This window comes from Sus scrofa, chromosome 6 (genome assembly GCF_054392235.1).
Source record: "Sus scrofa isolate SSC_HxYL_T2T_F1_AM1 chromosome 6, Sscrofa_HxYL_maternal_Yorkshire_Landrace_v2.0, whole genome shotgun sequence".
NCBI classification, from domain to species: domain Eukaryota; kingdom Metazoa; phylum Chordata; class Mammalia; order Artiodactyla; family Suidae; genus Sus; species Sus scrofa.
In genome coordinates, this window is record NC_139388.1 from 168,906,669 (window position 1) to 168,930,014 (window position 23,346).

Here is a 23,346-nt window from a genome sequence, read left to right on the forward strand (position 1 = left end):
ACTTGCATGTGTATTACATTTATGATAGTGATCTCAGCAGATCTGCACAAGCATTAATTTTTTCAATTTCACTTTTAATGATTTTATTCAAAGCCTTCATTGTATTAGTAAAAGTTCTGATGGATCAGTTGATATGCGTTTTTTTTTTGCAACCTTTATGTTTTTTACAATAGATTTTCCTCCACTTGCAGTAATTGGGTTGGAGGAAGAAATGCACATATGTCCACATCAGTAGGTTAGTTCTTGATGTTAAAATTGCTAAGTAATCCCTCTATCATTGAATAACAAAGTGATACTTGAATACGCTTTTGCCTAAAACTGCTCAGAGTTGGGAGCATAGCATCTGGATGGCAGCCAGTGGAAAACAAAGCAAGAGAAGAAACCAGCCTTTCTGCCCTGCCTGCCCTGCATTAAACCTTCCCCAGGACAGGAAATCCCAGGAGTACATGGGGGCGGGAAAGAGGGACATGTGGATAAATGTCTCCAACAATTGTCCTGCTTTGGGTCGAATCTACTTAGAGCTCAAACCCCTGACACGCTTGCTGCGACGTGCTGCCCTGTGGCTGGAAGAATGTTTTCAGAACACGACATTCCGTTCACGTGGCACCTAAGCAAGTGGCAACCTCTCTAAGCCTCGGTTTCCCCAACGGTAACGCATGGGAATGGTGACAGCACCTATCACTGGCAGTTACTGTGAGAATTCAATGCATGGCGCTGAGCACAATGCTGGAGCCATGAGTCACACATGCTTTTATTGTTTTTATATACTGTAATTCTTAGAAAAACCAGAGTTCCAACCAGGGAAACCCAAGGAAGTGAAGTAAGGCGTATGCCATTCAGCCATTATACAAACATACATTGAACAAACAATATGTATATTAAACACATACATATCCTATCAATAAGCCAAAATGCAAAGAGCTAGAGACACGGTCATGGAGTTTACCATCTACCACATGCTTCCCACTGACTGAATGTTTATTAAGTGAATGAATGAGCCACAGTTCAAACCTCTTCTTCATGCTTTCATCCTTCCCTTTTCAAAAATTCTGAATGAACCAGCTACAGCAGCTACCACTCTTGGGGAAATGGTGGGGTGAATGAAGCTGAAAGCTAGACACTACCCTATGTGCTGCTAAAAAACTGAAAAGCACAGCCAAAAGCTTTTTAACAGAAAGATGTTCAAATGTAAAGATATGAGCTAAGTAACAAGATTAGGTAAAGGACTTTATTTTTGTTACAGACAAAGGGACTTACTTTAGAGAAAATGGACTTGTAGGCTCTTGTAATTAAAAAGAAAATCCATACCTGGAGTACAAGGAAGTGGAAATAATAAGAGCTTACAAAAATATGTCACTTTCAGAAATAATCTTCTGCTAATCCTTGCGATAATTCTATGAAATGCAGGGCAACACAAGCTTCATTTCACAGATAAGAACATGGACTCACAGAGCGTGCCCGGGGCGGGGGGCGGCACTGGATGTACAAGTGAGACTTAATCCAGGTCTCTGATCCCAGCTTGGGCTCTCAGCACCTGTGGCAAAGACACGGGCATGTGTTTCACATTTGTGCCAGCCCTCTCTGGCCAGGATTTTCCAGAACTTGTTGGAGGGCATGCATGAGTTGTGGAGGAAGAAGGAGCAAATGAACGTAAGAAAGGAGAGAGTGGAGGTCAGACAACCAGCCAGTATTGAAGGGGCTGAGCTGAGGACACAGAACAAATACGCTGCCTGGGGCAGGGGGCAGTTTACACAAGTCAAATAGACCCACCTGACCGTCTACAAGGGATTCTAATATCTGGGCCCAGATGAGGAAGTCATGTCAGGGTGTGGATCAAGGCCCATTGCAGAAAGTTGGGGTACAGTGATGAGGCTAGATCCAGGTCCCCCAGACTCCAGGGTAGAACAAACACCCTACGCATGTTCCAAAGACTCTTCTTTAGCCTGTATTTTGAGAGTCAGGGTGGATGTCAGTTCTCTTTATTATGGGAGGTCAGGAAGCTTTTGTCTTCCCCCTGCCCCATCCTCTCAAGTTGTGTGCTGCCATGGTTGTAGGTCAGACCTTGGTCAAGTCAATGCCTTGCTTCAAAACCATCATGGGTTTTGGGAAAAGTCCTCATTCTTGTTATGCCAGACTCATCAAAAATTAGACTCTAGGAGTTCCCATTGTGGTTCCAGGGTTAAGAATCCAACTAGTATCCATGAGGGTGCAGGTTCGATCCCTGGCCTTTCTCAGTGGGTTAAGGATCTGGCATTGTCACAAGTTGTGATGTAGGTCGCAGACATGGCTCGGATCTGGCATTGCTCTGGCTGTGATGTAGGCCAGCAGCTATACCTCCGACTGGACCCTTAGCCTGGGAACTTCCACATGCTGCAGGTGTGGCCCTAAAAAGCAAAAAAAAAAAAAAAAAAAAAAAAAAAAAAAAAAAAAGAAAGGGGTTCATTTCATACCAGGAGTGCAAACAGGCACAGAGTTTCAGCCAGAGTTTCTTCCTGCACATTCCCCACTCCCAAGTCCTCCATGTCAGGAAAAAGGTGGTCAAGTCCAGACTAGATTCTGCTAGCCAGGCTACAGTCATTGCTCTCACTGCCACTGCCACAGGTGGCACTGTTGGTAACTGGTTTTGTTCTGTGCGAAGCCACCTGGAAGTGGTGCTGAGGTACCACTGATCTTGCCTAAGCTTCAGTCAGGGCCCCTCGTTGAGGTTATTGCCAAGGTCACAGTTCTTTCTAGTTGACACCCTCTCCCATTTCAGCCACTGTACCTCAAAGCACTATGCTAGAAAAATACTACCAGAACCAGCCACAAACCACAGCAAAAAAATTCTTTCCCCTAAAAATCTGCCTATCTCAAAGTATTAAATTTAATCACATCTACAAACTGTCTTTTGTCATGTAAGGTGACATATTCACAGGTTCTGAGGATAAGAACATGGAGATATTTGATGGGCTCTTACTCTATATACAAGAGAAAGTAATCCAAAAGTTAACTGAGGGTTTCGTCCAAGTAATTAAGAAGGCATTTGCATGAGGTATTTGGCAAACCCACTCATGAAATATAATATACTAGTTAAAATTCTGATTCCGTATTCAGAACAAACCAGTTTCAAATAATGAGGTGTTCTTTGCTCTTTGTGTAGCCTTGAACAGGCTACATCACCTCTTTGGATACTCAGTTTTCTCTATTCTAAAACGGGCATTTTTCAGTACAGATCCATACCAGTAGCTGAACCCTCAGTTCATACCAATAGCTGCATGTGGGGTCTTTTATGACTTACTGATGGAAGAGAAAAAGGCTAAGTGTGAGGCACAGATGTGTTGCTTCAGTCTATGGGTGCAAGTTGATAATGACTGCTGCTCCTCTGCAGCTCATTCAGGGGTGGTTCTGAAGGGCATAAATGAGAGGAAATCTTCCTAATGGACAGAACTTTGTGAAGTACATCTGATCATCCATTTAATGAGAAGAAGAAAAAGACTATGTACAGACTTGTGAGCAGGGGCAAATGGCTTGGATGGCTTGACTGAGATCTGGAGGGAGAAAGATTAGAAAATAGGACAAGGAGGTCTGGGAAACAGGCATGTGGATGGATAAGTGGCAATGGGCATGAAGTCTAAAGATGTGTGTATTGCATCCTAATACCCACCCAAGAGTTTCTATGACAAGAGAGCAATGGAAAACCTGGTAGACAAAGTATCTGGTCTTATATTTAGGTCTTTAATCCATTTTGAGTTTATTTTTGTGTACAGTGTTAGGAAGTGTTCTAATATTATTCTTTTACATGTGACTGACCAGTTGTTCCAGCACCATTTTTTTAAGGGGCTGTCTTTTCTCCATTGTATATTCTTGCTTCCCTTGTCATAGATTAGTTGACTCTAGGTACATGGGTTTAATTCTGGGCTTTCTATACTGTTCTACTGATCTATATTTCTGTCTTTGTGCTAGTAGCATACAGTTTTGATGACTGTAGCTTTGTAGATAGTCTGAAGTCAGGGAGCCTGATTTCTCCGGCTCCATTTTTCTTTCTCAGGATGATTTTGGCTATTCTGGGTCTTTTGTGCTTCCAAAGAAACTTTAAAATATTTTGTTCTATTTATTTCTGTGAAATATGTCCTTGGTAACTTGATAGGGATTGCATTGAATCTGTAGATTGTCTTGGGTAGTATAGTCATTTTGACAATATTGATTCTTCTAATCCAAGAGCATGGTATATCTTTCCATCTGTTTTTGTCATCTTTGATTTCTTTCATCAGCAACTTACAGTTTTCAGAGTACATATCTTTTGTCTCTTTAGGTAGGTTTATTCCTAAGTACTTTATTCTTTTTTGATGTCATAGTAAATGGGATCCTTTCCCTAATTTCTCTTTCTGATTTTTTGTTGTTAGCATATAGAAATGCAGTTGATTTCCGTGTATTAATTTTGTATCCTGCAACTTTGCCAAATTCATTGATGAGCTCTAACAGTTTCTGCTAATGTCTTTAGGATTTTCTAGGTGTAGTATCATGTCATCTGCAAATAGTGATAGTTTTACTTCTTCCTGTTCAATTTGCATTCCTTTTATTTCTTTTTCTTCTCTGATTGCCATGGCTAGGACTTCCAAATCTATGTTGAATAGTAGTGATGAGGACATCCTTGTCTTGTTTCTGATCTCAGCTTTTCACCATTGAGAATGATGTTAGCTCTGGGTTTGTCATGTATGGCATTAATTATGTTAAGGTAGATTTCCTCTATGCCCACTTTCTGAAGGGTTTTTATCAGAAATGGGTGTTGGATTTTGTCAAAACTTTTTCTGAATCTATTGAGAAGATCATATGGTTTTTATTCTTCAGTTTGTTAATGTAGTGTATCACACTGATTGATTCGTGGATATTGAAGAATCCTTGCATCCCTGGGATAAATCCCACTTGATCATGACATACAATCCTTTTGATGTATTGTTGGATTTGGTTTGCTAGTATTTTGTTGAAGATTTTTGCATCTATGTTCATCAGTGAAATTGGCCTGTAATTTTTGTGTGTGTGTGTGTGGTATCTTTGCTTGGTTTTGCTATCATGGTGATGGTGGCCTCATAGAATGAGTTTGGGACTATTTCTTCCTCTGCAATTTTTTGGAATAATTTCAGAAGGATAGGTTTTAGCTCCTCTCTAAATGTTTGATAGAATTTGCCTGTGAAGCCATCTGGTCCTGGACTTTTTTTTGTTGGAAGTTTTTAAATCACAGTTTCAATTTCAGTCCTTGTGATTGGTCTGTTCATCTTTTCTATTTCATCTTGGTTTAGTCTTGGAAGATTGTACTTTTCTAAGAATTTGTCTATTTCTTCTAGGTTTTCTGTTTTAATGGCATATAATTGCATATAGTAGTCTCTTATGATCCTTTGTATTTCTGTGATGTCCATTGTAACTTCTCCTTTTTCATTTCTAATTTTATTGATTTGAGTCCTCTATGTTTTTTTCTTGATAAGTCTGGCTAAGGATTTATCAATTTTGTTGATATCTTCAAAGAACCAGCTTTTAGTTTTATTGATCTTTTCTGTGGTTTTCTTCATTTCTGTTTAATTTATTTCTGCTCTAATCTTTATGATTTATTTCCTTCTGCTGACTTTAGGTCTTGTCTGTTCTTCTTCTCTAGCTGCTTTAGATGTAAAGTTAGGTTGTTTATTTGAGCTTTTTCTTGTTTCCTGAGGTAGGCTTGTATTGCTATAAACTTCCCCCTTTGAACTGCTTTTGCTGTATCCCATAGGTTTTAAAGTGTTGTGTCTTTGTTGTCATTTGATTCTAGGTATTTTTGTGTGTGTGTGTCTTTTTGTTCTTTTTAGGGCTGCACCTGTGGCATATGGAGGTTCCCAGGCTAGGGGTCTAATCAGAGCTACAGCTGCTGGCCTATGCCACAGCTACAGCAATGCCAGATCCAAGCTGTGTCTGTGACCTACACCACAGCTCGTGGCAATGCTGGATCCTTAACCCACTGAGTGAGGCCAGGGATTGACCCCAAACCTCGTGGTTTCTAGTTGGATTGTTTTGCTGTGCCACTATGGGAACTCCTGCTTCTAGGTATTTTTTAATTTCTTCTTTGATTTCTTCAGTGATCCATTGGTTGTTTAGCAGCACGTTCTTTAGTCTCCATGTGTTTCTACTTTTGCAGTTTTTTTTTTCCTTGATGTTTGATTTCCAGTCATATAGTTTTGTGGTCTGAAAAGGTGCTTTATATGATTTCAATTTTCTTAAATTTACCGAGTCTTGATTTGTGACCCTGAATGTGATCAATCCTAGAGAATATTCCCTGTACACTTGAGAAGAATTTGTATTCTGCTGCTTTTGGATGGAATGTCCTATAAATATCTATTAAGTCCATCTGGTCTAATGCATCATTTAGGGCCTGAGTTTCCTTGTTGATTTTCTGTCTGGATGATCTGTCCATTAGTGTAAATAGGGTGTTAAAGTCCCCCACTATTATTGCATTATTGTCAATTTCTCCTTTTAAGGTTGTTAGCAATTGCCTTATATATTGAGGTGATCCTATGTTGGGTGCATATATATTTACAAAAGTTATATCTTCTTCTTGGATTGATCCTTTGATCATTATGTAGTGTCCTTCTTTGCCTCTTATAATACTCTTTATTTTAAGGTATCTTTTGTCTGATATGAATACTGCTACTCCAGCTTTCTTTTGATTCCTGTTTCCATGGAATATTATCTTCCATCTTCTCACTTTCAATTTGTATGTGTCCCTAGAAGTGAAGTGGGTCTTTGAAGACAGCATATATATAGTTCTTGTTTTTGTATTCATTCAACCAGTGTATGTCTTTTGGTTGGGGCAGTTAGTCCATTTACCATTATATTACCATTAAGGTTATTATTGGTATGTATGTTCTTATTGCCGTTTTATTAACTGTTTTGGATTTGGTTTTCTTGCTCTTTTTTTCTTCCCTTCTTCTCTTGTTCTCTCCTCTTGTGGTTTGATGACTATCTTTAGTGTTGTATTTGGATTGCTTTTTTGTTTGTATGTATATCTAAGTATATGTGTATGTAGATTTTTGGTTTGCAGTTCCCCTGAAGTTTTTATATAGGAGTCTAAGTTCGAAGTTTTTGGTCTCTTAATTGCAAGTGCATCTACTTTGTCTTGCATTTGTACCCTCCTCTTCGCACGATTTCTGATTTGGGTAGCATAGTGGTGCGTGAATGAGCTCCTACCTTTACTGTATATATGCATTTACTGGTGATCCTTGTCACTGGTAGTATTTTTGTTTCCAGCTGTGGACTTTTCTTTCGTCTAGAGAAGTTCCTTTAGTATTTGTTGTAAACCTGGTTTAGTGGTGCTGAATTCTCTTAGCTTTTGCTTGTCTGTAAAGCTTTTGATTTCTCCTTCAACGCTCAATGAAACCCCTGCTGGGTAAAGTGATCTTGGTTGGAGGTTTTTTTCTTTTCATCACTTTAAGTATATCGTGCCACTCCCTTCTGGCCTGCAGAGTTTCTGCTGAAAAATCTGCCAATGACCTTGTCGGGGTTCCCTTCTATGTTATTTGTTTCTTTTCCCTTAGCTGCTTTCAAGATTTTCTCTTTGTCTTTAATTTTGATGAGTTTGATTAATATGTGCCTCGGGTGTTCCTCCTTGGATTTATTTTATATGGTCCTCATTGTGCTTCCTGGATTTGAGGGAGTGGTTCCTTCCCCATGTTAGGGAAGTTTTTGGCTATTATCACATCAAATATTTTTTTCTGTACCTTTCACTCTCTCTTCTCCTTCTGGCACCTCTATAATATGGACCTTGGGGCATTTAATGTTGTCCCAGAGTTCTCTTAGACTGTCTTCATTTTTTTCACTATTTTTTCTCTTTTCTGTTCCACATCAGTGATTTGCACTAGTCTGTCCTCCACCTCACTTATTTGTTCTTCTGACTCCTGTATTCTGCTGTTGGTTGCTTCTAATGAATTTTTTATTTCAGGTATTGTATTTTGCATCTCTGCTTACTTAATCCTTTAATGTAGTATTTATTTGCTCAATTTTACTTGTAATTTATCAATCTTTGCCTCCAGTTTATTTCCAGTGTCTTACATCATCTTCACTATCATTAGCATAAAGTCCTTTTCCTGGAGGTTGATAATATCCAGATCACTTAGCTATTTTTCTGGGCTTTTTCTTGCTCCCTTATCTGAGTCATAATTCTTTGCCTTTTCATTCTGTATAGATTTTTGGTGTGGTCTCCTTTTTGCAGACAATTGAGTTGTAGCCTCTCTTGCTTCTGATGTCATCCCCCCTTCAAATGGGTTATTTTTTAAATGTTATTCTTTCTTCATGTGCTTACTGATTCTCTTTAAAATGAAGCATAATCCCTGTGAATCTTTCTCTATGCTGGCTCTGCAAACACTGGGATGACAACTATGAAAGGTAAGTTAGCCAACATAGTGCCCCATAATTAGAACACTAAGTTGAAACATAATAATAGAAATACCTAGGGAGACTTGAGAACACTGGGGAGGACAGCTTGGGGTCAGCAGGCTAAAGTTTAAGTGCAGCTCACCTGGTGTATCCTTAATATGGTTTCCTCACTCTGCAGTGACACAGGATCATGCAATCATCCCTCCCTTATACAGGTTTGCCTTGAGTATTATAGAGTTGTACTAGTTCAGAAGCCTGCCGCAAATACCACAAACTGGGTGGCTGAAACAACAGAATTTAGTGTCTCATGTTCTAGAGACTAGAGCCCAAAATCAAGGTTTTGGCAGGGTTGGTGCCTCCTGCATGCTGGGCAGGAAGTACCTATTCCAGGCCTTTCTCCTTGACTGGTAAATCACTAATTCTCCATATGTCTCTTCACATCATTTTCTCTCTGATTGTGTAACTCTGTGTCCACATTTCCCCTTTTTATAAAGACACTCGTCGTACTGGACTAGGGCCCACCCTAGGACCTCACTTAAACTTGATGACCCCATAAAGACCTTATCTCCAAATAAAGTCACATTATGAGGGACTGGGGTTAAGATTGCAACCAATGGACTTGAGGGGGCTCAATGTAACCAGTAACTCTAAGATAAGTCTCTGAAAAACACTTGTATACCATGGAGCCCATTACTAAACTTCCTCAAGCACCTACTATGTGTAAGATTCTGAAGGCAGCTTTGAGGAGGGCCCACAGATGGCCCATGTAAAGCCAGGATAGGGCCCTAGGCCAAGTTTCTGCAGGAGAGCAATATCCAGATCAGAGCTCAGCTTCCCAAAAACAGTTCCAAACTCCTAACTGCTACTGATTGATCCAGAACACTCTCCCAGTTGCTGTCCTATTTCACCACCACTCTAAGCACTTGTCCTAAAGAGAAAGTTGTACTGATTTGACTTTCCCTCTGTTAAAGTACCTGAAGGACCAGGAGCTTCAAGAGGTACTGAGAAGGATGGAGAACTTCCCATGTGCCTGTCCCCGCTGGCTGTGGGGGAGCAAGGTTCATCTGGTGAGTACATGAAGGTGGTCCTGGGGAGATCTGGTGAGAGCAAAATGTGATCCCAGGTGGAGCATCTTTTCCTCCTTCACTACATGCATCTGGGTCTGGAAAATTCCAGAAGAGATTAGCAGTTCAGTCCTCAACACCTGAACTCTACCATCCAAACATATAGCCCATGTCCAACATTATACACTTAAACTGAGAGTTTAAACAGATGTGTGGGGCTGTATTTTTTCCTTATTTCTTTTTTTAACCCTATTGAGATGACTTTTTATAAATATCCCCAGATGGTAAAGACAATTTTTTTTTTCTTTCTAGGGCTGCAGATGCAGCATATGGAAGTTCCCAGGCTAGGGGTCGAATCAGAGCTGTAAATGCTGGCCTATGCCACAGCCACAGCAATGCAGGATCTGAGCTTGTGTCTGCAACCTACACCATAGCTCATGGCAATGCTGGATCCCTGACCCACTGAGCAAAGCTGGATCCCTGACCCACTGAGCAAAGCCAGGGATCAAACCTGCATACTCACGGATACTAGCCGAATTTGGTTCCTCTGTGCCATGACAGGAATTCTCTGAAAAACAAATTCTTATGCATGCTGATTTGCACTTCTGGGTCATAGGATGGCTAAACTAGCACATGCTATAGGAAAACCACAGCCTTCTGTGGCTTGAAGACAGAGATTATGTTTCTTGCTGATTTGCCATCTTAGTCCTGTGGATCTTCTGCTAGGACAGAGTCTGCCTTCCTGAGCCCACAGTGACTATCAGGACCAAGAAAGTCAGGGATGGGGGCAAGTGGGAGGTGGCTTGAGACAGACTGCCAGGTGACAATCATCAGGAAGGGCTGGCAGCCCATGGTCTGGACCACAGGTGCTCTGGGGGCTGCCTGCCTTGTTTGGTCCCCCCCTCTCTTTTCTATAATGCCCTTCCTTACCTTTCAGATCCAAAGTTTACTTTAATGTACAGATTCTTATCTCCCTGTATTAGTAAGTACATATAACTAGTACTTAGACATACTCCCAGTTAGTTTTGCCAAGAGCTGCCTCTCTGGCTCATGAGACATGTGCTGGCACCATTCACCACTCTCATCTCTGAATCAAGCCTCATTTCTGACAAAAGTCTCACCCATTGTAATGGTGACGAAAGCCCTCCTGAAGCTCAGCCTCTTCAGCTCACTCCTCATGCTTCTCCAATGATCTCACCATGACTTTTATTTAAGTCCTTCTATCACCTGACCCCTTCTCTTTTTCAACCTTTTTCTCCAACTGTCACATGCTATGCACAAGCCATTTGGAATATTCACACTCCTGAAATGTACTGGCCCCTGCTGCCTTTGCCCATGATGTGCCTTCTCTTGATACCTTTGGTTTTCCCATGTTGTTCCCAGCCATACTTCTGATTCAGCTTCTTGCCCCACATGCATTCCCAACTGTGACCCAGGTTATAGTTTGCCTCTGCTGGATGGGCAGACATGGTTCCAGCACCAGCAGATGCTGACCCCAGCCTTCCACTAAGACATCCTAAAACCCTATGTGTGTCTTGTGGCCAACTCTGTCCAGGTGATGCTGGTGAGTCTATCCCTCTCTCACCTGGACACATTCATACCCAGAACAGCTTACAAAGTCCACTCTCAGACACTCGTGTCCCCCAGACATCCATCAGACAGACAGCCCAGAATCATATAGCTAACCTTAGTGTGGACACTGCTCTCCCAAAGTGAATGAGACCCAGGCACCACCTTGGACACACACTCTGGTCATTGATAAGGGAAGGGTGGAGCATGGCGTATTCAGGGTCCTTTCTCCTCCCACCTTTATGTCTTTACACCATGGACTAGAGCAAGTGTCATTCCCCTGGGTTCCAGGACGAGCTGCCCATGGCTGACCTAGCCAATGATAGCTTCAGACACAGCGTGGACATCCCAGAATGACACTCAGGTGGGCTCTGGCCTAGGGCCCAGGGCTTCTGCATGGAACTGAGCCACTCATGGGAGGAAATGAGATCAGGTCCACACTCTCAGACCTGGGTCCCTCCATCGCATGACACCACATCAGGATTTTGTTTGACCACCGCCTGGTCTCGGCTGACATTTTACGGATGAAAGGAAAGGGGATCTCTCATGTGAGGGACCTCAGTACTAGAGTCTTCTACTTTCTCTTGCCTGACAAACTTGCCTACCACATTGGACATCAGCTGTCTAGCTCAGCTATCAGGACATAAAGACTTTCACTTAGTCCACTGAGAAAGGAGGCTTTCTGGTCGGGCAGAAGGTGGTTAATATCATAAATTGCTTCTAATTAATGTGAATTTGAAATATTAGGAAGAAAGTTGTTTATTTATATAATAAAAGTTTCTGAAAACATAGCCATGACATTACACATGTGATTTACACCCTTAAACTGCTAACGACATGCCCTAAGAAAGTGAGGACATCGCATCAGAAGACGTGCAAAGGCAGAGAGAGAGCCTGGCCTTGCCAGCACAGGCCTTCTGGGGGAGCAGAACAGGGTCACTGTCCCCCTCCCACCACAGGACAAGTGGGAGCAGCTCGTCGCCCAGGACCCACGTCTGGAGATCGTGGGACCCGTCTCCTTGATGACCCTGGACACCATCATGAAGTGCGCCTTCAGCCACCAGGGCAGCGCCCAGACAGACGGGTCAGTGACACACCTGCAGTGGCAGCTGCTTGTTCTCACCAGCTGGGGAGGACCACCCTGGCAGGCACTTGGGACAGCGGGATGCTTTTCAGCACAAAAAGCAACATTCTGCAGGGGGCCCCAGACCACAGACAAATTCCAACCCAGACCAAACCTAGACTCAGTCACACATCCTGATCCCTGACACAGTGACCTGGATGCTCAGGCCACTAGTGAAAGGTAGAGGGTCCGGAGGACTGTAGGGCAGAAGGACAAAGGCCTCAGGGCGGCCTGTCCCACTGACTGAGGACACCTCCCCCTAGAGCCCTACTCCTTCTCCAACTCAGTGACTCCCACCAGTCAAGTCTCTTCTGCATCCTCTCCCTTCAGGAACTCCCACTCCTACCTCCAGGCCGTTTGGGACCTCAGAAATCTCATTTTCTCCCACTGGAGGAGTGCCTTCCTCCACAATGACGTCATCTACAGGCTGAGTCCTGAAGGCCACCAGAGCCGCCGCACCTGCCAGCTGGCCCATCAACACACACGTTCGGCTCCTGCTCTGGGCTGTTCCTCTCCTTCCATCAGGAACATCTAAAAGGGTCTGGCCTTGATGCTGAGGCAGATCCAGTCTCCTGTGTCCCTTTAGTAGCAGAGATAACCTGACACTGCGCATCCCCCTGGGGTAGGGACTTTGAACCAAGATGTCAGGGTGTCAGGTGCTATGCAGGGATTTTCATGAGTCACACAGCATTGGTGATCGGTGATTGAGATGCCCTTTCCAAAGTCTTCAGGCACACTGCTATGAGGGGATCCCCATCCTGTGTCACATGGTGCTGGATGTCTCAGCCTTAAAATGCTACCCCTGCCCACCCACATCCTGATCCACCTGACACCCAGTTTGGGCCACGAGGGGCAGTGGGGATACCCTGGATGATATACCTGGCCCCCAGAGCTCTCAGCTCAGCCTGGGAACCACTGTTCCAAAACAGACCGAGTGATCCAGCTGAGGAAGGCGCAGCTGCAAAAGCAGGGAGAGATGGAGAACGTGAGGAAGAAGAGGCACTTGGATTTCCTGGACATCCTCCTCCTTGCCCAAGTGAGTGTTGGGGGCATAGGCTTGAGGCTTTGCCCAGAAGCACAGAGGACGGGGCAAAGCTGCACTCTCCCCCTGCCTCCTCAGATGGAGAAGGGGAACAGCTTGTCGGACACCGACCTCCATGCCGAAGTGGACACGTTCATGTTCGAGGGTCATGACACCACAGCCAGTGGCATCTCCTGGATCCTCTATGCTCTGGCCTCCCACCCTGAGCATCAGCAGAGATGTCGGGAGGAGATCCAAGGCCTCCTGGGGGACGGCACCTCCATCACCTGGTGAGTGTCCCAGAGACGGAGAGCCCCGCACGGACCGCCCACCCCCCACCCCCAGCGAGTGGAGACTCCCCCGTTCCCCAACTCTGCCCAGCCTCAGGATGGCCTTTGTTCAGGGACCACCTGGACCAGATGCCCTACACCACCATGTGCATCAAGGAGGCCCTGAGACTCTATCCGCCAGTACCAGGAGTTAGCAGAGAGCTCAGCAAGCCCATCACCTTCCCTGATGGACGCTCCTTACCTGCAGGTATGAGCGTCACCACACCCACTAACCTCAGCATCTCGCTGAAAACATGGGAGATCAGACATCCACATGAACTTGCCCACCAGCCACACTTGCAGACCCATTCCTGCCTCAAGTTAATTGATATTGACTCTCTATTTAGGATGCGGTGGTGAAATGCTTGATATAGAAATTGAACACAGCAAAAGTTCAGCATACAAATGCTAGCCCTAGAATGGCGTCTTCTCATCGAGCCCTCAGATTCAATTTCCCTGGGACCTGAAGAATTGGGAGACAAGGAGACAAAAGCAGGGGAAGATGTGGTTCATTCCATAAGGGGTCCAAGTAATGAGGGAGCTCCGGGAACCCACTGTCCCCAGGTCAGGTGGCCAGTCCCTGAGGAGCCCTCAGGGGGATGCAGACAGCAGCTGAGGACCAGGTCTGAGAGCCCTGCCATGGCTGGAGGCCACCCACTGGCTCACCTCCCACTGGGACTGAGGCCCAGCCCTGCCACCTCCCGGCCGTGGGGTCCTAGACCTGCCGCATGGCCTCTCTGAGGCTCGGGTCCTCATCTAGACACGTGGGTAGGAGTGCCTTCCTTGAGGACTGCTGTGAGGAGTCGATGCGTCAATGTTTATTCCTCAGGGGCTCCCGGATGGCACTTGACAAGTGGGAGTTGTCACCCGAGTCACTCCTAAAAGGAAGCCTCCAGGTCTTTGGCCTCTCAGGGCTGGGTCATGGTTCCGGGCTCCTGGTCTTTGATCCCCTGCTCTATCACCTCCAGCCCACCTCCCCTGCCTCAGCCTCATTCATTCAGAGTGATGGAGAGTGGCTCTCATGGCGGCTGCCAAGTCTTCTGTGCAGGCACAGAACCCCTGCTGCCACGGGAACCATCAGTCTTCTCACCCCCTGCCCTCCCCACAGGAATCACCCTCTCGCTCTCCGTTTACGGCCTTCACCACAACCCGCAGGTGTGGCCGAACCCAGAGGTATGAGGAGGGTCCCCGGGAGGAGGGATGGGATGCTGTCCCCAGAGCAACACCTCCTCCCGCTCCTTCCTTCTCTGGGATTCTTGTCCGCTGTGGCTGAGAGGAGTTTGACGCCACTTTCCTGGCCCCTGTGCTCTCTCTGCAGGAGTTTGACCCATCCCGGTTTGCACCGGGTTCTGCTCGACACAGCCATGCCTTCATGCCCTTCTCAGGAGGATCCAGGTGAGCCCCTCTGGACTTGGGTCAGCAGCGTGTCTCTGGGTGTGACCCCACGTCTGTCCCCACCTGTGTCCATATGTGCTACGTGCCATCATGCCCTTTATGTTGGTGTGTTGAGAAGGAGGCTGTGTCCATGTACAAAAAGGCCTTCAGAGCACGCCCCCCAGTTCCTGACCTCCGGACTCTCCCAGCAGCCGGACACATCTCCGTGTCAGTGGCCTTTCCAAAGTGTTCTGGGGGTTTCCTCGCTTTAGGCGTGTGCCTTTTCAGCCGTAGAATTTTTCATGAAATATGAAGGTCAGATGTTTCCTGTTACCCTCATCGGTTACCTGAAAATCCGGCTTTCTCTCTGTGCACGTTCTTAGTCCACCCAACTGCCTTTTCTACCGAATCCCACAGTCTGCCTCTCGTGGTCTCACTGGTATTTGCATGGGGTTGCATTTCCAGCCGCCTTCAAGCCATATGCATGAACAGGGACACATGCCACTGGAAGAACGTTTCAAACCCATTTGTCCATCCTCTACTTTTGTACGCTATCCCCCCAAAACTTTGACTGCATATTAATGTTCACACAGCCGTGACCCCTTTTCCAGTGAGCAGTATTCTTTGTATGTAGTGGGAGTTATACGCAACAGTCCCAGGATCTACTTAGTCTAATGCTGGCAAAAAAGCAGGATATGGAGGACAATTGATTGCTTTTGAGAGAATAAGCTCCACTTTGGACATGACACATGCATGTTTAAGATGCCTTACAAAGCACATTTGAAATAGCTCTTGAGGTGAACGATACACTCCAAAGTGGCTGCTGAAAAAACTCTTCAAAGGCCACAGAGCTTCCCAAGAAAGGGAAACTTCAAGAGCTTCGTAATTACTTAGTAGAAATAAGTTTTTTTCAAAATCCATAATTCTGTGAATTTTTCATTTGGTGACTCAACCGTCACAGAACAGGTCCAAAGCAGACATCCTGCCAGATTTGGCTCTAGGCTCGGGTTTCTGCCAGGGTCCAAGTCTTTCCTTGTAGACTTTGGCTGCGCATCCTGCATCTGCCTCTGGAAGGCAAGATTCCCTGGGCACTTCACGTCCTAGGTCAGAATTAATATTGACTTTTATCCTATTGGGTTTTCTTTTTTTTCCCAATATTAACTTGATTCGAAAATAAACAATTTAGGAGTTCCTGTCGTGGCACAGTGGAAACGAATCCGACTAGGAACCGTGAGGTTGCAGGTTTTGGCCTCCCTCAGTGGGTTAAGGATCCGGCGTTGCTGTGAGCGGTGGTGTAGGTCACAGACGCAGCTCGGATCTGGCATTGCTGTGGCTCTGGCGTAGGCCAACAGCTCCAGCTCCAGTTGGACCCCTAGCCTGAGAACCTCCCTGTGCCACAGGTGCAGCTCTAAAAAGATAAAAAAAGATAAAAAATTTTAAAATAACAACTTATTGTCTGTCTTTGTGTGCCAAGTCCTGTGCTGCAGAAACAGAAATGCCTCTGATTCAAATCCAGCCTGAACACAGATTGGAACTTGAATCCACTTTTTTTGTTTGTTTGCTTGTTTGTTGGTTTTGTCTTTTCTAGGGCCTCACCCGCGACATATGGAGGTTCCCAGGCTAGGGGTCTAATCGGAGTTGTAGCTGCTGGCCCACACCACAGCCACAGCAACTCAGGATCCAAACCGCATCTGTGACCTACACCACAGCTCACGGTAACGCCAGATCCTTAACCCACTGAGGGAACCTCATGGTTCCTAGTTGGATTCGTTAACCACTGAACCAGGACGGGAACTCCCCCCCCCCTTTTTTTTCTTTAATTAGAATCACTAGCCTGATGTCTGGACTCACTAAGGCTCAGGTTCTTTGTGACTCATGGTGGAAGAAATCCAGCAAGAAACAAAGTAATAGGCAAGAACTAGATTTATTAAGATAGGATGCTTTTGGAGTTCCTGTTGTGGCTCACCAGTAATGAACTCGACTAGTATCCATGAGGATGCAGGTTTGAGTCCTGGTCTCACGCAGTGGGTTAAGGACCCGGCATTGCTGTGGGCTGCAGTGTGGGTCACAGACCCGGTTTGGATGTGGTGTTGCTGTGGCTATGGCATAGGCCAGAAGCTGTAGCTCCAATTTGACCCCTGGCCTGAGAAACCCCATATGCTGTGGGTTCAGCCCTAAAAGGAGAGAGGGAAACAAAAGATGGGACACTTGCGAGGGATACGAGCAGGCAGGTGAGAAGACTGCCCCCAAGGATTAGGTGGGCTACACTTTTATAGTCCAAGGATAATGGAGAGTGGGAAAAGACCCCCTTCTTCCTCATTCTTTAGCAGCCCACAGGCCTACATCATTAGGTCCTCTTTCCTCTCCTGCTCTTTCTTCTCCCCTTCTTCTCTTGTTCTCTCCTCCTGTGGCTTGATGACTATCTTTAGTGCTGTATTTGAATTGCTCTTTCTTATTTGTAGGCATGTGTTGTGGATTTTTGGTTTGCAGTTCCCTTGAAATTTTTCTGTAGGAGTCTGTATACACATACGAGATGGTTTGAAGTTGTTGGTCTTTTAACTGCAAGTGCATCTCCAGTGTCTTGCATTTGTACCCTCCTCTTCGCACGATTTCTGATTCGGGTAGCATAGTGGTGCGTGAGTGAGCTCCTACCTTTACTGTATATATGCATTTACTGGTGATCCTTGTCACTGGTAGTATTTTTGTTTCCAGCTGTGGACTTTTCTTTTCTGTCTAGAGAAGTTCCTTTAGTATTTGTTGTAAACCTGGTTTAGTGGTGCTGAATTCTCTTAGCTTTTGCTTGTCTGTAAAGCTTTTGATTTCTCCTTCAGCGCTCAATGAAAGCCCTGCTGGGTAAAGTGATCTTGGTTGGAGGTTTTTTTCTTTCCATCACTTTAAGTATATCGTGCCACTCCCTTCTGGCCTGCAGAGTTTCTGCTGAAAAATCTGCCAATGACCTTGTCGGGGTTCCCTTCTATGTTATTTGTTTCTTTTCCCTTAACTGCTTTCAGTATTTTCTCTTTGTCTTTAATTTTGATGAGTTTGATTAATATGTGCCTCGGGTGTTCCTCCTTGGATTTATTTTATATGGTCCTCCTTGTGCTTCCTGGATTTGAGGGAGTGGTTCCTTCCCCGTGTTAGGGAAGTTTTTGGCTATTATCACTTTGAATATTTTTTTTTCTGTACCTTCCGCTCTCTCTTCTCCTTCTGGCACCCCTATAATACGCATCTTGGGGCATTTAATGTCGTCCCAGAGTTCTCTGAGACCGACTTCATTTCTTTTCCATCTTTTTTCTCCTTTCGGTTCCACATCCGTGATTTCCCCTAGTCTGTCTTCCACCTCGCTTATTCATTCTTCTGCCTCCTATATTCTGCTGTTGGTTGCTTCTGATGAATCTCTTCTTTCAGCTATTGCATTTTGCATCTTTGCTTGCTTAAGTTTTAAATCTTGTACTTCTTTGCGCAATGTTTGCTGTAACTTATCAATCTTTGCCTCCAGTTTATTTCCAGTGTCTTACATCATCTTCACTATCATTAGTCTAAAGTCTTTTTTCTGGAGGCTGATAATCTACACATCACTTATCTGTTTGTCTGGGGTTTTTTCTTGCTCCCTTGTCTGAGGTATAGTTCTCTGCCTTTTCATTTTCATAGGTTTTTGGTGTGGTCTCCTTTTTGCAGACAAGAGCTGTACTCCTGATGTCCACCCCTCTTGTGGCTGAAGTGGGTATGGGGGCTTGCTGCAGGCTTCCTGATGGGAGGGACTGCTGCCTGCCCCCTGGCAGGTGGAGCTGATTCTTATCCCTCTGGTGGGTGGGGCTTTGTCTCTGGGTGAAAATAGAGGAGGCCGTGTGCCTGGGGAAGTGAGGGGGGAATGTCTGTAGCTGGCCTGCTTACTGATGGGTGGGGCTGTGATCCCACCTGGATTATTCTTTGGCCTGGGGCATCTCAGAGCTGATGGGTGGGGCCAGATTTTCCCAAAATGGCCACCTCTAGAGGAACACACTCTGATGAATATTCCCTAGACCTTTGCCTCCAAGGTCCTTCCCCCACAATGAGCCACAGTCACCCCCTGTTTTCCCAGGAGATCCTCCAAGCACTGCAGTCAGGTCTGACCCAGATTCCTGTGGAGCCTCTGCTTTGCCCAGGGACCCAGTGCACATGAAAACCTGTGTGTGCCTTTCAAGAATGGGGTCTCTGTTTCCCCCAGTCCCATGGAGCTCCTGTACACAAGACCTGCTGGCCTTCAATGCCAGATGCTCTGGGGGCCCTTTCTCCCAATGCCAGATCCCCAGGTGTGGGGACCTGACGTGGGGCTCAGAACTCTCACTCCTGTAGGTGAGTCTCTGTGATACAGCTACTTTCCAGTCTGTGGGCTGCCCACCCAGTGAGTATGGGGTTGCTTATCACCCCTCCTACCATCTTGATGAGGCCTCCTCTTTGTCTTCTGGAATAGGATATCTTTTTGGAAAGTTTCCAGTCCATTTGGTTGAAGTTTGTTCAGCTTGTGGTTGTAATTTTGTTGGGTTTTTTTTTTGTTTTGAGAGAAGGTGAGCTCCAGTCCTTCTATTCCACCATCTTAATCCTGTCTCCTCCTCCTCCCTATCCTGTAAGAGAGTATTTGACTCTATGACTTCAAACTAAGACAGCCTTGGTGCTTATTCAAATCAGCATAAGTGTAGTAATATATGCTAAAATATGTTGAATCATCTCAGCTTTCCATATAAAGAGGGTCTCCTACTCTGCAATGTCATCCTGCCCTTAAATTCCTGTCCTTGGTCCCAAGGATCATCATCTCGATGGAACTGAACACAGGCCTCATTTGATCTTTCGCTTAACGACCTGAGGAATAGCTCATGCTGTTATGGGTCATTTTAGGCTTAAGCTTCACTCCATCCACGTTCTGATGGCTTTCTTGAGCCATCATTAACTTACAGCAGTCTCCCTAGTTTCTCTGTTTATCTATGGCACCCTACTGGGACTTCTACCTGTGTAACTATCCTGCTTTATCCCTATCACTTAGAGATGGAAACACCGAGATGAGAGACACTGTTCCTGCTTCCAAGAGTCCCCAGTCAAGCAACAAATGCTTCTGCTTCAGATAGCCATCATTCATTCCCCCAGTCTTTTACTCAATGAGTCATGGAGAAGAGTGTTGACAGTTCCATGTTCCTGGCACTGTCCTGGGCACTGGACAGGAAGTGTCCTCGAGTAGAACAGTGATGATGCCTTGGGGGACCAGGGAGAAAGAGAAGCACCCAGCAGAGTGGGTGAGGGCGGGCTCTCACTGGACTTATCCTTGAGCATGTGGCCAGCAGAGGTGGAGGGAGGGCATTCTTAGGGACCTCCCCAGGAACTGAGGGAGGAAGAGGAGCTGTAAGGTGAGAGGAGAGTGAGGAACAACCCAAAGAGGGCTTTGATGCCAGCTAAGGTATTCAGATGTGTCCTCCCTGTGATGGAGAACATGGCAGGTCCGGTGTTGCCAAGCCTTCAGGAGAGGGACGGGAGGCAGGGACACAGAAGAGGCCGGGTGAGGAGACCCAGGTCTGGACAGGAGGGACATTTCTACAGAAGAAGGGGAAGGCTCTAGAAGTGGGTTGACTGAGGGGATAAGGGAGGGCAGGAGACTGGACCATGAATTTGGAGGCAAATGGTTCAAGAGGTTCAGGATTGATAACCTGTAGCCCCTCCAGGAAGCCGCCAGGCTGCCTGGGTTGCCCCTCCAGGAACTGGCATTTGACTTCCTTACACAACTGTCGTGTCCTGTCTGGGGATCAGGGTCCCTGTGTGTCCTCATAGAGGATGCGGGCCTGAGAGTGTGGCCCACCCCACCCCCTCAAGGGCCCTGGCCTGGCCTGAGACCGAAAAACTGCCTGTGCACCAGGGAACAGAGCACTAAGTCACCTTTAGCGACTCCCTTGACCCTGTGGCTGGAGCACTGACCTTCCACAAGGGATTTCCCAGGGCTGGGAGCAGAAGCAGGAGTGAGGAGGTGGTCCTGGAGAGGGGTGGGCTTCCTCAAAGGTCAGAGGACAGTGTGGACCAAGGCTGGGCAGCAAGACCAGTGTGACCTGCCAGGAAAGGAGGTTGAGCCTGGGCCACATGGATAGCCCTGAATGCCCTGTTTCTGGCCAGCGCTCAGGGGCCAAAGTCTGCCCAGCTGAGAACACGCTTTGACACCACTTCTTACATTTTCCCTCCCTGAACCAGGAACTGCATTGGGAAGCAGTTTGCCATGAACGAGATGAAGGTGGCCGTGGCCCTAACCCTGCTCCACTTTGAGCTGGCACCAAACCCCTCCAGGATTCCAGTTCCCATTCAAAGAGTTGTGTTGAAGTCCAACAATGGGATCCACCTGAAGCTCAGGAAGCTCCCATAACCTCTGTGGGGACAAGGACAAGCTCTGAGGGCCTCCTTCTGGCCACCCTGTCTTGCTCTCCCTCTACCCGGTCCCCTCCCTTTTTTGCCCACATCCCACTTCTCTTGGGCCACCTGCAAGGCGACTTCATGCCCTGCCTCCTGCCCATCGGACATTCTGCCCTTCTCCCTCTCACCTCTCTCCAGCCACTGTATCTCTCTATCAGTCCACCTGTCACTAACCTACCTGGATCTCTGAGTGTCCACATCAAGAGCCACCACCTGCCGTCCTCCAGGCAGTCTGTCTTCTCCTTGCCTTTCCTCCTTTCTGCCTGGCTATTTGTCCATATATGCATTTCTTTCTGCTATAATACTTTCTTACAAGTTTAGTGACTTACAACAACACAAAATTTGTCGCTGATGGCTCCAGAATCAGACATCTGAAATGGGTGTGGCTGGACCACAGCAACGATGTCGGCAGGACTCCTATGTAGGGATGGGAGAGAAACTCTCTCTCTCTCTCTCTCTGCCTTGTTGAGGCTTGAGAGCTGCAGTCCTTGCATTCCTTGGCGCCTGGAGGCTCCTCCACGTTCAAATCCAGTGCCATCTCTAAATGGCCCTCTAGGTCCATCTTCACATCACCTGCACTTTCATAAGGGCATTGGTGGACTCACGGGCCCACTCAGAGAAAACACAGCTATTCTGAGGCTCCGAGAATCCCAAGTGGATGCCTTGGGCAGCCATTGCTCAGCCTGCCAAATCCTGGGTGGCTAGCATCACTCTGGGCCCCCATCTGTCCCGTGCCTTGGGGGTCTACATGTTTGTCCCTCACGTGGCCTCCCTTCTGTCCGACTCCCTGATAAAGTTCGCTGTGTCACCTGGAGTCTGTGTGTCTTCCTTTGAGAGGCGATGGATGGATGGAAGAGAGAGAAGGAATGGAAGGGAGGAAAGACAGAGGAGATGAGGAGGGGAGGACCCCAGCAGGCTGAGCGTGTCCCAGTGCCCCTGCCACCTCCCACCCTGGGGTCCTGAGGCCCCACACCCTGCCCAGAGCCTGAGGCTCCCGATGCAGCTGAGTTAGGAGAAAGGGCTCGTCTCCAAAGGCTCAGAGGGGAGAAGCTCACACCTGTCACCCCTCACCTGTCACTTGCCAGGAAGGAGCCTACCCCCCCTGCACTCCGCGGTGGCTTCCTCATACCACTTTCTTCAGAGTGGGGCCCAGCCAGAGCCCCTCTGCTCCTGAGCAGGAAAGCCTTACAGGCTTGGGGGCACATGGGGGCTCAGGGGCTCAGTGCTTCACTCCCAGTGAGATTGGACAAGAGCCCAGCCTGACCGTGTCACCAGTCCCTTGTCAGCCTTTCTTCTCATGTAGGAGCAGCAGGCTCCTCAGAGGAACAATGAATTGCTGTCCAGGAGGGACTGGCAGGAACCAGGTGGCCACAAGGTTTGGCCAGTGTGAGAGGATGTCAGACCCCAGGCAGGGACCAGACGGCGGCCCCTCCCGCACAGGACAGCCCCTATAGCCCTGGCTTGTCTGCTGGGCCACCCTGAGGGAGGAGGGGCCTCTTCCACCCGGTCACTCTTGGAGACTGGGTTTGGTCCATTCTCCCTCAACCCTGGGCCCTGACCAGCCCCAGGCCCCTCGCACTCCTTCCCCAGCCTCTCTGTAAGCACCCCTGCTCTCTTACTGGTTCTGCACAAGGGTCGTCCTCTGATCCCCACCCTGTCCTTCCCAGCCCAGGGCCCTCGGTGCCACAGGAGACCTCCCTGCAGCCCTCTCCGGTGGGGTGATGCCACCATATGCCTGCTGAAGGGACATCACCCCAGCTGGGACCTGCAGCTGGGACCTTCAGCCCAGTCCCCTGGTTCCTAGCTCACTCGGCTAGTTCATTCTGCACAAGAAGGGCTCAGGTGGATGCTCAGAGGTGGATGCTCAGAGCTGGAAGAGGGTGGGATACAAGGGATTGCGGGGAGCATCCTTGGCAGGAAGCTGGGCAAGTTCTCTGGTGTGAGGTGATGGAGAAGGGCTGGCGCTGGTCCCACTCAGACTAGGGAATGCTGAAGACTCGCTCTCTTTACTCTCCTAGTGCTAGTGCTGAACCTTTTTAATGTACCAGTGATGGAAAATCTATTTGCTTG

General features: G+C 46.9%; 1 pseudogene across 1 annotated transcript; it reads left to right on the forward strand.

The window, feature by feature from the left end:
- The first annotated feature begins 1,614 nt into the window (after window positions 1-1,614).
- Window positions 1,615-22,090, forward strand: LOC100627285 (cytochrome P450 4A24-like; annotated as a pseudogene). Its single transcript, XR_014808621.1, has 12 exons — window positions 1,615-1,650; window positions 9,345-9,473; window positions 10,375-10,419; window positions 10,874-11,001; window positions 11,966-12,090; window positions 12,460-12,614; window positions 13,059-13,165; window positions 13,250-13,440; window positions 13,554-13,687; window positions 14,588-14,652; window positions 14,798-14,874; window positions 21,061-22,090. The product of XR_014808621.1 is annotated as a cytochrome P450 4A24-like (transcript).
- Window positions 22,091-23,346: the final 1,256 nt, after the last annotated feature.